This window comes from Rhinatrema bivittatum, chromosome 2 (assembly GCF_901001135.1).
Source record: "Rhinatrema bivittatum chromosome 2, aRhiBiv1.1, whole genome shotgun sequence".
In the NCBI taxonomy this organism is placed as follows: domain Eukaryota; kingdom Metazoa; phylum Chordata; class Amphibia; order Gymnophiona; family Rhinatrematidae; genus Rhinatrema; species Rhinatrema bivittatum.
In genome coordinates this window covers 504,769,429-504,785,706 of record NC_042616.1, presented here as the reverse complement: position 1 = coordinate 504,785,706, position 16,278 = coordinate 504,769,429, and the positions used below count along the sequence as shown (strand labels likewise).

At 40.6% G+C, this 16,278-nt stretch overlaps 1 protein-coding gene across 7 annotated transcripts in view; it reads right to left on the bottom strand.

The window, feature by feature from the left end:
• PHACTR1 (phosphatase and actin regulator 1) overlaps positions 1-16,278 on the bottom strand; it is a 647,384-nt gene that overhangs the window by 211,487 nt on the left and 419,619 nt on the right. The window lies entirely within an intron of this gene.

Below are 16,278 nucleotides of genomic sequence, written 5' to 3'. Positions count from 1 at the left end.
TCAGTGTGACCTTCATGGATGCTCTCAAATTTAATCCGTGAAATCTGCAGCTAATTTGTGAGCAATGGGAAGCACAGGTCATTAATGGCACAATTTCTGCAAAAGATTGTTGGATATTGACAGTTAAATTACCTAGAATGCTTCCAGATACGAATAGTTCATATTCCCAGCACTAGGCAAAGAATAATAATATCTGTGCTAATGATGCGGGCTGCATTCTTAGGGAACAATCATGAATCATTGAAAACCAACTTCAGTTGGATATGTTTATCCTACGGAGGAGGATACATTTTGAAAAGCTGCTGGGTAATAATCTGAATAGTTCCTATTGACCAAGTCAGGCTATTTCAGCCCTCAGCTCTCTCAGAGATGCTAACAGAAGCAAAACCTTGTGCCAGACTAATTCAATCAGCTTCTGGAAGAAACTGAAGGGGAAGGCCTGCTTAGCTGCTAACAACGTCAAAAAGCAACAGCAATAACCAACAGCAAAAATGTAAATGGGTGAAGGGAATTAAACATTTTATGAGCTCAGTCTGCTGACCAGTAAAACCAGACGAGGATAACGCCTTGGGGATCAATCACATTGAGCAGGCCGTTTAGTAGACAAATTATCCGGCTAAAGTTCACTTTTCCTGGATATTCAGTGGGATAAAAGTCCTGCTGAATATCTCTGTTTAAAGTTACCCACTGAAGTTTCGACTATTTTTGGAGAGGTTTGCGGGGTGGGGGAGGCACGGCCTGACTCGTTCATATCCGATATTTGGTGGGGGGGGGGGGGGGAACGGGACAAAGAATCGGGCCACAGGGTCTTTTACTTCCCCTCCCCCGCCTTTCCTTGGACAGCACTAGTTAACCAGATATCTTTGAAAGATATCTGGTTAACTAGGAAGTTACCCGGATAACTTGTCCTGTAAAGTCAGCGGGATAAATGTCCCGCTAAAAATATTTGCTTACAGTTATCCAGGCTACACGGAGCCGGAAAAAGTTACAACCTAACTGACTATGTTTAGGTTTTACAGTTATCCAGCCTTGTGTGGCCGGATAATGTGCTACTTAAGTGGATATCTTTAAAGATACCCGGCTAAGTAGCATTGTCAAAAATGAAAACCAATAAAATACATACAGCGGGGCATCTTTAACCCCACCCCTCTCACAGAGCGGCACAAAGGTGCTGGGAGCGGGGCGAAGGGTCCCTTCTTTCCGGCAAACTAATTTAAGGTATCGGGAGGGCTATTGCAAGAAATCAGTTAAACTGGACAAACCCCAGGAATAGCAGAGGAAGTATGACCTTCCCTATCCGCCCTCACTCTACAAGGAAAGTAAAGCACCTTGTTCAGGGCAGGTAATGCTTTGTCTGAAAAAAAAAATGCATCCTTGAAATACTTTTAGAACCAGATCAACTTAAAGTTATCCATCAAAATGACTTTTGAATATTGGTCTCCTTGTTTTCAACTAGATGCCAGAAGTAGATGAATTGGCTTGTGCAGTCTTAACACAGGGAGTCAGTGGCAGAGAAATGTCTTGACTTCATGCCCCTGGGCTTCTCTTGAATTATGGCACAATTCTTTATCCACTAGACTACTCCTCAAAATTGCTACTATTAAGTCTACTGAATGTTAAAATAATAATCCCCACAACTCCTTCTATTTAAAGGGTTGTTGGAGATTTATACAATTATTATTCAAAGATCAGTGCAGCCGACATAAAAAGGTTTATTTTGGCCCTGTTAACCACACTGCAGACTTTTGATAATTTGTAGTGTTTTTCATTCCAGTCTCTGAAAATGGATCTGCCCATAATGAGATTGTGGGACTGAGCCACCATAATTATCTGAGGACCATAATTAGAAATTTTGTCTGACTGGGCATTTTAAGGCTCCCAAGTTCATTAGTGCGTGAGTTTTAGCTCTTAGGTCATGTGGGTGAGAACAAAAAAGACAAAAAGTAATGTGCATTTCTGTAATGTACACTTCAGCCTTCAAACATATTACAATGAATGAGACAGGGACTGCTACATTTATTTATTTTTCACATGAGGATTCATCTTCCTGCAATGGGTAGGGTCCAAACTAGTTCATTTCCCCAGTGGAGTTGTGCAGCAGGGAATTACACCTTCCTTAAGAGTACAGGTTCTCAATTGCAGTCAAAAGACCAAGAAGGGAACGCCTTCTCGGCTTAAGGGTTCAGGTCTTAAACTTGACTTTAGACAAACTAGACAAGAAAAGTGCCCTTGTGGTATTGAGTGCTAGCTAGAAGTACAGCATGAAACCCAACAAAAATAACAGGAAAAAGCATTGTGAAAGAAGAGAAAAGCAACATAGAATGTTAGAACAACGAAATGTTGGAGAGAGCCAGGAATTCCTGGACTTGCTGAGAAAGAGAAGAGTGCAAATCACATGCATTCCAAACAAGATGGACAGATAGAGCAAGAGGGAGTGAAGAACGCTTTAAAACATTACATCACAGCACCATAATAAAAGAAATGTAGATGCCACTGTGCTGAACGATGAAATGCAATCAAAAGTGATTAAAGAAGAGTGACAGGATGATGACGACAGTAAGACTGGCTATGGTATGGCGAACATGAAAGTGGAGTCCCATGAAAGTCTAGATCTTCAGTTGCAGAGAACAAAAGGAAGTGATGTGATTTTTGGGAGGGGACCTGAATGAATGTTTTGGGAGAGACAGATGTAGGTACGATGGAATTCAGAGAGGGTATGGTTATGGTGAGAGAATTGAAGATGGGGAAAATTTCCAGAGAATGACCCATCTATGTAACTTAGCAGTAGTCGGCACATACTTTGAAAAAGAGGAACACCATTTGGTGACAAACAGAAGCAGAAATACTGAGGAGGAAGGCTATATTCTTGCAAGAGACTGCTCCAGAACAAAGTAAAGCACTGCAAGGTGATAGTGGATGAATGCCTGACTGGGCAGCATCAACAGAACAGAGCAGCAGTCAGTAACATTCTTTTGGCAAAATATAAAAAAAAATGAAATGTCTCCTTAAAAGATGTTTGAATGCTTGGCGGTGGAGGGCAGGGGAGAGGGGGGGAGGGGGGATTCCTCTGCTGAAATCCTCCCCCTCCTGATGAAATCTTACCACCTCTGCATACCTGTCCAACATGCTGCTCGCTTTCCAATGCCAGTACTGCATTTAGAGGTGGGAATGGTTTTGAAGGACTTCTGAAGGGCAGATGTAGTCCCTCTTCATAAAAAGTGGTAATAGGAAGGAGATTGGAAACTATATGACCATTAGTCTCATCTCGGTGTTGAGTATATTAATGGACTCTACATAAAGAAAGGATAGTGAAGTATCTTGAATCCAGCAGGTTGCAAGATCCAAGGCAGCTTGTTTTTACCAGAAGATCATGCCAAACCAGTCTCAACTTAAGATAAACCATGCTGGATCAGTTCAAGGTCCACCGAGCCCAGCATCCTGTCGCTGACAGTGGCCAATTCAGGTCACAAGTAGCTGTAGATCCCAAAGGGTAGATCTATTTCTTGTTTACTTCCAGTGATAAGGGATTAAGAACGTTTCCTTCAGGGACTTGTCCAAAGTTCCTGTAAATCCTGCTATGCTAGTTGCTTTGACCATGTCTTTTGGCAACAGATTCCACAGTTTGATTGTGTGTCGAGTGAAAAAACACGTTCTTTAATTTGTTTTAAATCGGCTGTGTGCTTGTTTCATGGAGTGTCCCCTTGTTTTAGTATTTTTTGTGCAGGGCCCATTGAGTTCTCTACAAAAATATATCTTTGTGAAAGGCTATGACTGTAGAACAGAGCAGTATTAGAGGAGCATATATTTGTTTCACAGCACTCCCTTGTGTGGCTGCTTTAGTGGTTGCTTCCTGGTCCTCTATAAGGATTGCTCCCTTGTGGATGTGTAGATTTTTTGGTTGGACATCAGAGAGAAAGGATTGTTTTTCTGTCGAGTTCCTGATTTTGAGTTTAAGAAATCCCAAGCCTCATACCCTGGGCCTGCTTTAGGAGCATTGATAAGCTATCTCTTTTGAGATTGGTCTCTTTTGAGGAAGGAAGAATTGCTTGTTCTGGACTTTTGTTGAGGGAAATTTTCTCCACCTTTCCTTCCATTTTAACACATTGGAGGAGATGCAGTATCTACTTAATCCAATCAGGAGCAGAGCTCAGATTTTAATCCAGTGTCTGAGGGGAGAAAAGGTGCCAAGAAGAGAGGAGCAAAATAGAATCCATCTGGCTTATTACCAGGAACTGGAGTAAAGAGATATCATTCAGGTACCACCGGCGTAAGGAGGTAAATACCTGGACATCTGAGTCAAGGTATGGAAAATGGGAGTTAGCTGTTGGTTAGAGACTCATCATTAAATGCCTTCCAATAAAGAACCCATCTACCAGTAGAGTAGAAAAGGCTCAGTTTGGAGATTTCATGCTTGAAGAAAACCTACAGTCACAGAGTTACCAAATGTAATGCTGTTTCTGCAACAAAGATAGAGAATTACAAAAAGCCCTGTGTTTCATCTCTAAAATATTCTTCAGTAAAGTTGGACCACCCATCTGTTTCCAGTCTGTTTATTACTACCTACTATAGAGACTTTGAACAAATGACCAGAGCCCAGGAGGTTAACGTCCCCCCACAGAAGAGTCCTATAGGCCTGGGGCTATTTGGGCTATATGGAATGTGATGAGATCTTTAGCCCCAATTATAAATGTGTGCCTGTGGACTCCAGTCCCGGGATTACATTACAAAGGGTAAATAACTGTCCCCGATTTACCCATTCCATTCATGATTTTATAAGTTTCTATGATATTCCCTCTCAGTCCTCTTTCTAAGCTGAAAAGTCACAAACTATTTAAAATTTTGTCATAAAGGAGTTGTTCCATCCACTTTATTATCTGTGTTGCCCTTCTCTATTTTTTCTAATTCCACTATGTCTTTTTTGTGATGAGGTGACAGAACTGTGGCTGCAACATGGATCGATAAAGAGGCATTATACTATTCTCCATTTTATACTTCATTTCTCTCTAAATAATTCCTAATATTCTATTTGCTTTTTTGACTGCCACTGAATGCTGAGCTGAGAATTCCAAAGTATTATCCACAAGGACTTCAGTCTTTTTCCTGGGTGGTGATTACCAATACAATTGTGTACCTGTAGTTCAGATTATTTTTCCCTATATGCATTACTTTGCACTTGCCCATATTAACATCTACCATTTAGATGACCAGTCTCCTAGTCTCGCAATGCTAAGAAATGCTATGAGAAATCAGGGAAGCTAACCAATTTAGGATTTATCCTAATATTGATTGGGTAAATGTAACATCAGGACATGCTAAAGAAATAAAATACCTGGATGGAATAAATAACTGCTTCATGGAACAATTGGTTCAGGAACAGATGAGAGATGGAGCTAATTTAGATCTAGTTCTTAGTGAAACATATGATTTGGTGAGAGAGGTAACAATGGTGGGGCCACTTGGCAATAGTGATCGTAACATGATCAAATTGGAACTAAAGATTGAAAGGGGAACACTATGTAAATCTACAGCTCTAACACTAAACTTTCAAAAGGGAAACTTTGATAAAATGAGGAAAATAGAAAAAAACAAAGGTGCAACTGCAACGTTTAACAGTGTACAACAGGCATGAACATTGTTTAAAAATACCATCTTAGAAGCACAGTCCAGATGTATTCCACGTATTAAGATAGGTGGAAGGAAGGCCAAACGATTACCAGCATGGTTAAAAGATGAGGTGAAAGAGACTATTTTAGCCAAAAAAAGTCCTTCAAAAACTGGAAGAAGGATCCATCTGAAGAAAATAGGAAAAAACATAAGCATTATCAAGTTAAATGCAAAACATTAATAAGACTGGCTAAGAGAGAATTTGAAATGAAGTTGGCTGTAGAGGCAAAAACTCATAATAAAAACTTTTTAAAATATATCCAAAGCAAGAAATCTACAAGGGAGTCAGTTGGACCATTAGATAATCAAGGGGTTAAAGGAGCTCTCAGGGAAGATAAGGCTATCACAGAAAGACTAAATTTATTCTTTGCTTCCATGTTTACTAATGAGGATGTTGGGGAGATACTGGTTCTGGAGACAATTTGAAGGGTGATGATTTGGATGAACTAAACCAAATCACTGTAAATCTGGAAGTTGTAGTAGGCCAGAATGCAGTAGCAAATCACCTGGACCGGATGGTATAAACTCCAGGGTTCTGAAAGAACTAAAAAATTAAATTTCAGATCTAATAGTAAAAACTTATAATCTAGAATTAAAATCATCCATTGTACCTCAAGACCAATGTCAGGGTGGCCAATGTAACCCCAATATTTAAAAAGGGCTCCAGGGGTGATCCAAGAAAACTATCACCGGTGAGCCTGACTTCAATGCCAGGAAACATAGTGGAAACTATTCTAAAGAACAGAATCACTGAACATATAGAAAGACATGGTTTAATGGAACACAGCCAGCATGGATTTACCCACGGGAAGTCTTGCCTAACAAATCTGCTTCATTTTTTTGAAGGGGTTAATAAACATGTGGATAAAGGTGAACCAGTAGATGTAGTGTGTATTTGGATTTTCAGAAGGCATTTGACAAAGCCCCCTCATGAGAGGCTTCTAAGAAAACTAAAAAGTCATGGGATAGGAGGTGATATCCTTTCGTGGATTGCAAACTGGTTAAAAGACAAGAAACAGAGAGTAGGATTAGATGGTCAGTTTTCCCAGAGGAAAAAGGTAAACAATTGAGTGCCTCAGGGATCTGTACTTGGACCATTTCAATATATTTAAAAATGATCTTTGAAAGGGATATGACAAGTGATGTGATCAAATTTGCAGATGACACAAAATTATTCACAGTAGTTAAATCACATGTGGACTACAATAAATTGCAGGAAGACTTTGCGAGAGTGGAAGATTGGGTGTCCAAATGGCAGATTAAATTTAATGTGGACAAGTGCAAGGTGATGCATATAGGGAAAAATAACCTATACTGTAGATATACAATGTTAGATTCCATATTAGGACTTGCCACTCAGTAAAAAATCTAGGTGTCATAGTGGATAATACACTGAAATCATCAGCTCAGTGTGCTACAGTGGAAAAAAAAGCAGAACTGAAAAAATCACTAGTGTCTGATAAATAATATGCAAAAATAACTAGTGTATATACAAAATTTCATTGAATAAATTGTCAATGTATAAGGAATATTGTATTATTTTTATGTTTTTTAATGAGAATTTTTTGATATAAAGAGGAAAAGACCTCAGCACTGGTTAAGAATATGTAGACTCAGATTCTATAGACCAGTCATTGCAATCATGGGTCAAAAACCTCTTATTTTTTAATTACAAATGTGAAAAATATTTTAATGTCTTCTGTGATTTTTAATCCTTATTTTGTGTTTAAAAATTGTTTTTCAAAGATCCTTTTGCACATAAGCAGTAATGTAGTGCATGCCATTGCATACTCAACTTTTCAAAATTACTGCTTAATTAATCACACTTATACATTGATTCTTAAATTTCACATTCTGTTATACATATGCCCAAATAAAGTTCCTTTTCAACAAAAGATATGAGACTTTCTCCATAATTATCTGTTCATTGCCCAATACTTGGTTTGCTTCTTCAAATCAGGCTCAAACAACCAATATGGCTGTCAGGTAACTTTAAAAGAAGGCACAGCCATATTGGTTGTTTGAGCCCAATTTATTGAGACAAAAGATGCACAGCCAAAAAATAACTAATTTGCCCTGATACAGCGTTAGCGAAATGTTAACGTTGGCGTTTCAATTTTGGAGAAGATGAAGTTGATGTAATATGTTTTAGATACTTAAGTAGCTCACTCGATTTGAAGAAGCAAACCAAATATTGGGCAATGAACAGATAAGTGTGGATAAAGTCATAAGAACATGCCATACTGGGTCAGACCAAGGGTCCATCAAGCCCAGCATCCTGTTTCCAACAGTGGCCAATCCAGGCCACAAGAACCTGGCAAGTATCCAAACACCAAGTCTCATATCTTTTGTTGAAAAGGAACTTTATTTGGGTATAAGGATTAAAAATCACAGAAGACTTTAAATGATTTTTCACTTTTGTAATTAAAAAATAAGAGGTTTTTGACCCATGATTGGAACGACTGGTCTATAGAATTTGAGTCTACATATTCTTAACCAGTGCTGAGGTCTTTTCCTCTTTACATCAAAAAATTCTCAACAAAATTAAAAAAAATATAAAAAATAAAAATACAATATTCCTTGTACATTTACAATTAATTCAATGAAATTTTGTATATACACGAGTTATTTTTGTATATGTGGTAAAAAAAGCAAACAGAATGTTAGGAATTTTTAGGAAGGGAATGGTGAATAAAATGGAGAATGTCAAAATGCCTCTGTACCGCCACATGGTGAGACCGCACTTCGGGGCGGATTTTAAAAGGTTTAAGCGCGTAATATATGCGTGTAACCCTTTTAAACCCCTCCTGCGTGCGCTGAGCCTATTTTGCATAGGCCCGGCGATGCGTGCAAGCCCCGGGACACGCCTATGTCCCGGGGCTTGAAAAAAGGTCAGGGAGATGTCCTTAAATTGCTATTGGTCAAGTTGACTTAGGAAAGTGCCACTGCTTGTTACTGGCATTAGTAGCATGATATTTATTTAATATTTGAATACTTGGATTTCAACAAAGCTTTTGATACAGTCCTGCATAAAATGAGAAGCTTGGGAGTGAGCGCTAAGGTGGTGGCATGGATTACAAACTGGTTGACGGAGAGAAGACAGCGTGTGATGGTAGATGTAACCTACTCTGAAGAGAGAAAGGTGTTAAGCAGATCCCTAAAGGTTAGAGGATGGAGTGCATGGAGGTAACTTGTTGGTGTGGTGGTTACTACCCTTAACCAATAAGCCTGATACTTCTGATGCAACTCCAACAATGCTCTCTGCTTCAACAGCAAGAGGTACTGGGAAATTTGACTCAGACAGCAACCGACAAATGCCCTGACTTTGACGATTTGGGAAACTAAATATTGGGGTGACCTGTATAGCGGCAGATGCTAACATAAGCTTGTTGGGCAGACTGGATGGACCGATTGGTCCTTTTCTGCCGTCACCATCTATGTTTCTATAGGTACTTGCATCCTGGATTGGCACTGTTGGAAACATGCTGGGCTTAATGGACCCTCAGTTTGACCCAATATGGCAACTTCTTATGTTCTTAAGGGCCTTCGGCAAATCCTCACAATCTACTGCTTTTTTAACAACTTTGAATATTTATTTATCAAGTTTTCTATACCATCGTTAAGACAAGCCATCACATCGGTTTACAAATGATAAAATACATAGAATGAAACATACAGTAGTAATAAACAGTAGACAATTATACTAATAATAACAGTAAAATCTAGGGGGTAGAATTTCAGAGGGTTACGCGCATACGTTATGCGCGTAACCCCCGAAAACCTGCCCCAAACCCCCCCCTGCGCACGCCAAGCCTATCTTGCATAGGCTTCTGGCGTGCGCAAAGCCCCGGGACGCGCGTAAGTCCTGGGGCATGATGCGGCTGGCGGGTCATCCGGGGGCGGGGCCGCGGGCGTTACGGCCCGGGGGCATTCCGGGGGCGTGGCTGTGGCCTCCGGACCAGCCCCCAGACCGGAACATGGCGCTAGGCAGCCGGCCCGGCAGGCGTAACTTGTTCAACAAAGGTAGGGGGGTCAGATAGGGCTGGAGGGGTGGGTTAGGTAGGGGAAGGGAGGGAACGGAGGAAGGCTGTGTGGCTCGGCACACGCAGGCTGCCCATTTTGGGCAGCCTTGCGCGCCGACCCTGGATTTTAATGTGTACGTGCGGCTACGTGCGTATCTATTGAAATCCCGTATACTCTTGTTCGCGCCTGGTATGCGAACAAACGTACGCGGGTGTGCACATTTATAAAATCTACCCCTAGGTGTATTTTGACGCTTTAAAGAGGTACTGGGCGAGTGAGAGGTCACTGCCTGAGACACTGACCTGACAGGATTAGACAGAGCTGAGAACAGCACCTGAAGAAAAGATTGCAATCCTTGAAAAAATTCTACCCAAGAAAAGGCAGAAGGATCCATGCTAAAACCAGAAGGCACCTGTGCTGTGCCCGCTGATGAACCAGTTAAGGGTGTTCCAAGGTGAGGCACCCCTCTTGAATGTCCTTACCCAGGCTATCGACAGGCTGGAAGGAGCCAGAGTTAGTAAAGTCAGAGGAAGAATTCTTCCTGAGCCTCTAAAGCAGCGCTGGCACAATTTAGAGGGCACCCCAGGGCTGAGATGCCCGAATATGATAAGCTAAACAACTACATGCATATCCTCTGAAAACTCAGTGAACGATACGTAGAAAATCAGAGGTCGTAAGGCAAACTGTAAATTTATTTTTAACAAACTCTGTTACAACAATCGTTTACAAAAATTATTTTATAGCATCCAGTGGACCACTCCCCTATCCTATTAATACCCATTACCTTCCATAGCTAAAAGTACTCTATTATATATGATATGATAGTATTATGTTGCTTGAGAGATATAAAAGAGAATTTTCATTGTAAAAATATTCTTTTGGAAAGGAAACAATATATAGAAACATAGAAACATAGAAATGACGGCAGAAGAAGACCAAACGGCCCATCCAGTCTGCCCAGCAAGCTTCACACATTTTTTCTCTCATACTTATCTGTTTCTCTTAGCTCTTTGGTTCTATTTCCCTTCCACCCCCAGCTTAATGTAGAGAGCAGTGATGGAGCTGCATCCAAGTGAAATATCAAGCTTGATTAGTTAGGGGTAGTAGGGGAAGAAACCGCCGCAATAAGCAAGCTACACCCATGCTTATTTGTTTTACCCAGACTATGTTATTCAGCCCTTATTGGTTGTTTTTCTTCTCCCCTGCCGTTGAAGCAGGGAGCTATGCTGGATATGCGTGTAGTATCAGTTTTTCTTCTCCCCTGCCGTTAAAGCAGAGAGCTATGCTGGAAATGCATTGAAAGTGAAGTATCAGGCTTATTTGGTTTGGGGTAGTAACCGCCGTAACAAGCCAATACATTAAGAACAACATCATTATATTTGAAGGTCTATAAGCATATTGTAAGCTTTACCATTATTCTAGTACAATGAAAGTTTTAATATGATTATGGTTTTATATATGGATGAATGTATGAATGTGTGAGATATACGTATGGTATTGATTGTGGTGATTGGAGGGTAAAGCAAGAGTGAGTGTGATAATAGAGTATTTTTAGCTATGGAAGGTAATGGGTATTAATAGGATAGGGGAGTGGTCCACTGGATGCTATAAAATAATTTTTGTAAATGATTGTTGTAACAGAGTTTGTTAAAAATAAATTTACAGTTTGGCATAGAGTTTGCCTTAAGACCTCTGATTTGCTAGGTATCGAATATGATAAGCAGCACAGAGGGAAAGGCGCTTAGGTTTCTTAGCCACAGGCACCATTAATCTGACAGTATGCTTAACAGGCGACTGAATGTGTGTGTCCAGTTGAATTCATGCTGCAAAATTTAGGAGAACGAAATGTAGGTGTCCCAAGGCTAGGCATTGCAAAACTAAGCGCACTTTTGCCACTCCAAACTTAAGAGCACAACCAATGCATCTCAGACTGTGTGCACATGCAGCATGCCCCCCAAAAAACTGGGCGCACAACTCAGTCAAACAGCCAGGTGCAGTTGCACGCAGCATAGGTCCTGAAGAGGGCCACCTAACGCGCAGAAAAAAAATGTGCAGAAAACATCTCCATGGCCTACCACGCGGCGCACAGAAAAAAAAGCCTATCGGCGGGGCCTAGCCCACCCAGGCAGCTCACCCCGCCAGGTTGCCCAAGTCCCTTAATCTCTCTCGGGAGCAGGAACAAATGTTGGACTGGAGTGCAGAGCATGGGGACTGGAGAAAGGGAAAGGCATTACAAACAACTCTTCTACTCTTATCTTTTTTTTTTTTTTTTAATTTTGTGTTATCTGTAAATTTAGTCACCTCACTTGTTGCTCCCTTTTCCAGATCATTAATGAATATGTTAAACAGCACAGGTCCCAGACAGAGCCCTGAGACACTCCAGTTTTACCCTTTCTCCAGTTGGAAAACTAGCTAGTCCTCTTCTCTCTGTTTCCTGTCTTTTAATCAGTTACCAATCCACAAAAGGACACTGTCTCCTATCACATGTCCTCCCAGTTTCCTGAGGAGTCTCTCATGAGGAATTTTGTCATATATATGGCCAGTAATTTCCTTTTTAAGAATAGCTTCTACCGTTTAGCCCTTTTTAAATCTGGTATCACACTGGCCACCCTCCAGTCTTCAGGTATTGTGGCTGTTTAAATGATAGGTTACAAATTACAAGTAATAGATTTGCAATTTTATGTTCAGAACTCTGGGGTGAACATCATACAGTCCTGGTGATTTGTTACTCTTTAATTTGTCAAGTTGATTTATTACATCTTTCATTTTCAAAACGATTTGCTTTGGTTACTCAGTATCATCACCATCAAAGAATAATTTTGGTGTGGGTATATCTCCAAAATCCTCCTCAGTAAAGATCAAAGCAAAAAATTCATTCAATTTTTCTGCTATCTCTCAGCACCTCTTTTACCCATTAGTCATCTAGAGGTCCATTTGACTCCCTCTCAGGCTTTTTGCTTTAAATGTACTTGAAAAATATTTTATTATTAGTTTTTACTTCTATGGCAAGCTTCTTTTCAAATTCTTACTTGGCCTGCCTTATTACTGCTTTAAACCTAACTTACTAGTTCATATGCTCTTTCCTATTTTCCTCATTTGGGTCTGCTTTCCAATTTTCAAAAGATTATTTCACTTTTAATTGCCTCTTTCCCTTCACCATTAAACTATGCTGGCAGTAATTTGGTCTTCCTTCAGTATTTTTTACTGCATGGAATACATTTTGTCTGGTCTTCCAAAATGTTAATTTGAAACAATGTCCATGCCATATGCAAACTTTTAATCTTGGCAACTGCTCTTTTTGGTTTTTTTTTCCTAATTTGCATTTATAATCGCTATTGCCAAACACATCCACTACCTTTACTCCTAGCACCAGGTTCTGTGTTCCACTGAGAACTAGATTTAATATATTTCCCATCCTATTGAGTTCTATGATCAGCTGCTGCACGAAGCAGTCATTTACAGCATCTAGGAACTTTACTTCTCTTGCATGTCCTGATGTGATATTTACACAATTAATATTGGAAGTAATTGATATCTCCTGTGTTGCCAATTTTATTAGCCTGTTTAATGCCATACATTCTAATTCTTCAATCTTCAGACTTCTGACATTTGCATACAGACATTCAAGGTATGTTTATTTGTATGTGTATTTTTATTTTGTATTCACAGCCTGTTTATTAGCAGATAAAAACATAGAAGTGACGGCAGAAGAAGACCAAATGGCCCATCAAGTCTGCCCAGCAAGCTTCGCACTTTTTTTTTTTCTCATACTTATCTGTTTCTCTTGGCTCTTAGTAACCTTTTGGTTCTATTTCCCTTCCACCCTCACCATTAATGTAGAGAGCAGTGTTGGAACTGCATCTAAGTGAAATATCTAGCTTAATTAGTTAGGGGTAGTAACCGCTGCAATCAGCAAGCTACACCCATGCTTATTTATTTATTTTATTTAGAGGCTTTTATATTCCGATGAACGTTGGGAACATCTCATCGGTTCACATGAAACACAACTTAGCAACAGAGGCTTTACAGTATAACAAGGAACTAAAGGATAAAAAGGTATAAGTATAGGTACATTTTTAACAGTTAATAAATAACAGGTCTAAGGATAAGCAACAATTAACTGGTTATGAGGGGGCATGTATTAAAGGAAATCTGGAAGAGCATAATTTTCAATATTGTACAGATAAACGAGGGAGGATGTACAGTAAGGGTCAAATTAGGAACATTATTTATAGAGAGGTCGTTTATTGCGCCGCAATACGCTAGTAGAACTGAGGGTTGGAGGGGAGAGGGTGTCATGGGAAGGAGGTATGTTGTTCAGAGAATGCTTGTTTGAATAAGCAAGTTTTCAGGTCATGCTTGAATTTTTTTGGGCATGCTTCTTGTCGTAGAGAGGGGGGGAGTTTGTTCCACAGGGCGGGGGCAGCTAAAGATAGTGCACGGGCTTTAGAGGAGGTTAGTTTAGAGTCTTTGGGTGAGGGGATATGCAGAGTTGCTTGGTGTTTCTGTCTTGTAGGTCTGGTGGTGTTGTGAAATGAAAGTTGTTCATTAAACCAGTGCATATCTTGGTTGTGTAGGGCTTTGTGGACTAGAGTGAGGGTTTTGTAGGTTATCCTTGCAGTGACTGGAAGCCAGTGAAGGTGTTGTAGTGCAGGGGTGATGTGGTCACGCTTGTGGGTGTTGGTTAAGATCCGGGCAGCGGCGTTTTGGAGAAGTTGGAGTGGTTGTAGCGCGTTTTTGGGTAGTCCTAGGAGAAGGTCGTTGCAGTAATCAATTTTGGATAGAATGAAGGCCTGTAGAATAGTGCGGAAGTCGTTGAGGTGTAATAGGGGTTTCCGTTTTTTAAGTAGATTAAGCTTGAAGTAACAGGCTTTGATTGTATTATTGATGAATTTTTTGAGGGTGAAGTGGTTATCAATGGTGATGCCGAGGCTGCGTACCTGTTGGTTGAAGGCTGTGGCGGATAGGGGGTTGTTTGATAGGAGGGGTGGGGGAATGTTTTGTGGTGCAATGTGGAGAAGCTCTGTTTTGGCAGTGTTAAGAGCAAGGAAATTGTTTGTCAAGAGAGTGTTAATGAGAGGTAATGTGGAGGTAGTGTGTCGTGCACAGGTATGAGAATCTGCACATCATCGGCATAGATGAAGTGCAGAAGGCCGAGCTTGGATAGTAGGTTACATAGGGGAAGGAGATAGATGTTGAACAAAGTGGAAGAGAGAGAAGAGCCTTGTGGAACACCTTGGGTTAAGGGGATAGGTTTAGATGTGTGGTTACCTATTTGGATGCTGTATTGTCTGTCCTGTAGGTAAGATTGGAACCACTGGAGGGCTGTATCTGTGATGCCAATGTCAGTAAGGCGATCTATTAGTATTTTGTGGTTGACCGCATCAAATGCAGAGGAAATGTCAAGGAGAATCAGGATGTGTGATAGACCTTTATCGAGGCTTTTAAGGATGTAGTCAGACAGTGAGATAAGTAGGGTCTCCGTGCTGTGAGGTCTACAGAAGCCATATTGTGATTACGATAGTATGTTGTTTTCGTCAAGGAATTCAGTTAGTTGACGATTGACTGATTTTTCTAATATTTTGGTTAGAAGAGGAAGGTTTGAGATTGGACGATAGTTGGCAAGGTCTGAGGGTTCAAGTGTGGGTTTTTTCAAAGTCGGTTTGATGATGGCATGTTTGAGATTTTTGGGAACGGTGCCAAGTGTGATAGATCTGTTAATGATATTGGAGATCGGCTTGGAAATAATGTCAGGGATGGAGAGGAGGGATTTTGTTGGGAGGGTGCCAAATGGGTGTGAACATGGTCTCAATTTCTTTATGATTGAGTTAACTTCCAGTGAAGAGGTGGTATCAAGGGAGGGGAGCCTTGCGTTAGTATGGTTGATGAAGTTATTGGTAGATGCCTGTGTAGTGGGGAAGCAGGACATGATGTTGACAATCTTCCTGTGGAAGTAGTTGGCCAAGTTATCGCATTTGTCTTGGTTGTCTGTGTCTGCGGGGGAGAAATTAGGGGTGGATTTTGTTAGACTGTTCACTAATTCAAAGAGTGCCCGAGGGTTGAATTGGAGGTTGTGGATTCTGTGTGAGTAGAAGTCTCTTTTGGTTTTTTTCAATAGCTATTCTGTATGTGTGGAGGGAGGATCTGAAGGTGTTAAGTTGCGTAGGGGAAGGGTTTTTTCGCCAGTTTCTTTCTAATTTTTTGAGGTTTTGCTTCATAGATTTAAGTTCAGATGTGTACCATGGTTGTTTTTTGGTTTTTGCTGGGTCAATCACACGAGATTGGACGGGGCAGAGTTTAGTGGCTATAGCATCAGTACAGTTGCTCCAGGAGTTAATAGCAGTTTCAGCATTAGTTAAGTCAATATTGTTAAGTTCGGTGGTGAGGGCTGGTACTAGATCTTCTTGGTTGCAGTTACGCCTAAAGTGGATGTTTTTTTTTATTTTTAGGTAGTAAGGGTGAGGAGGTGTTATTTATAGTGCAGGTGATGTCAATGCGGTGGTGATCGGACCAGGGGATGGGGGAGAATGTAGGTAAGTTGGATTGGATTCTGGTGTTGGTGAAAATGAGGTCAAGGGTATGACCTGCTCG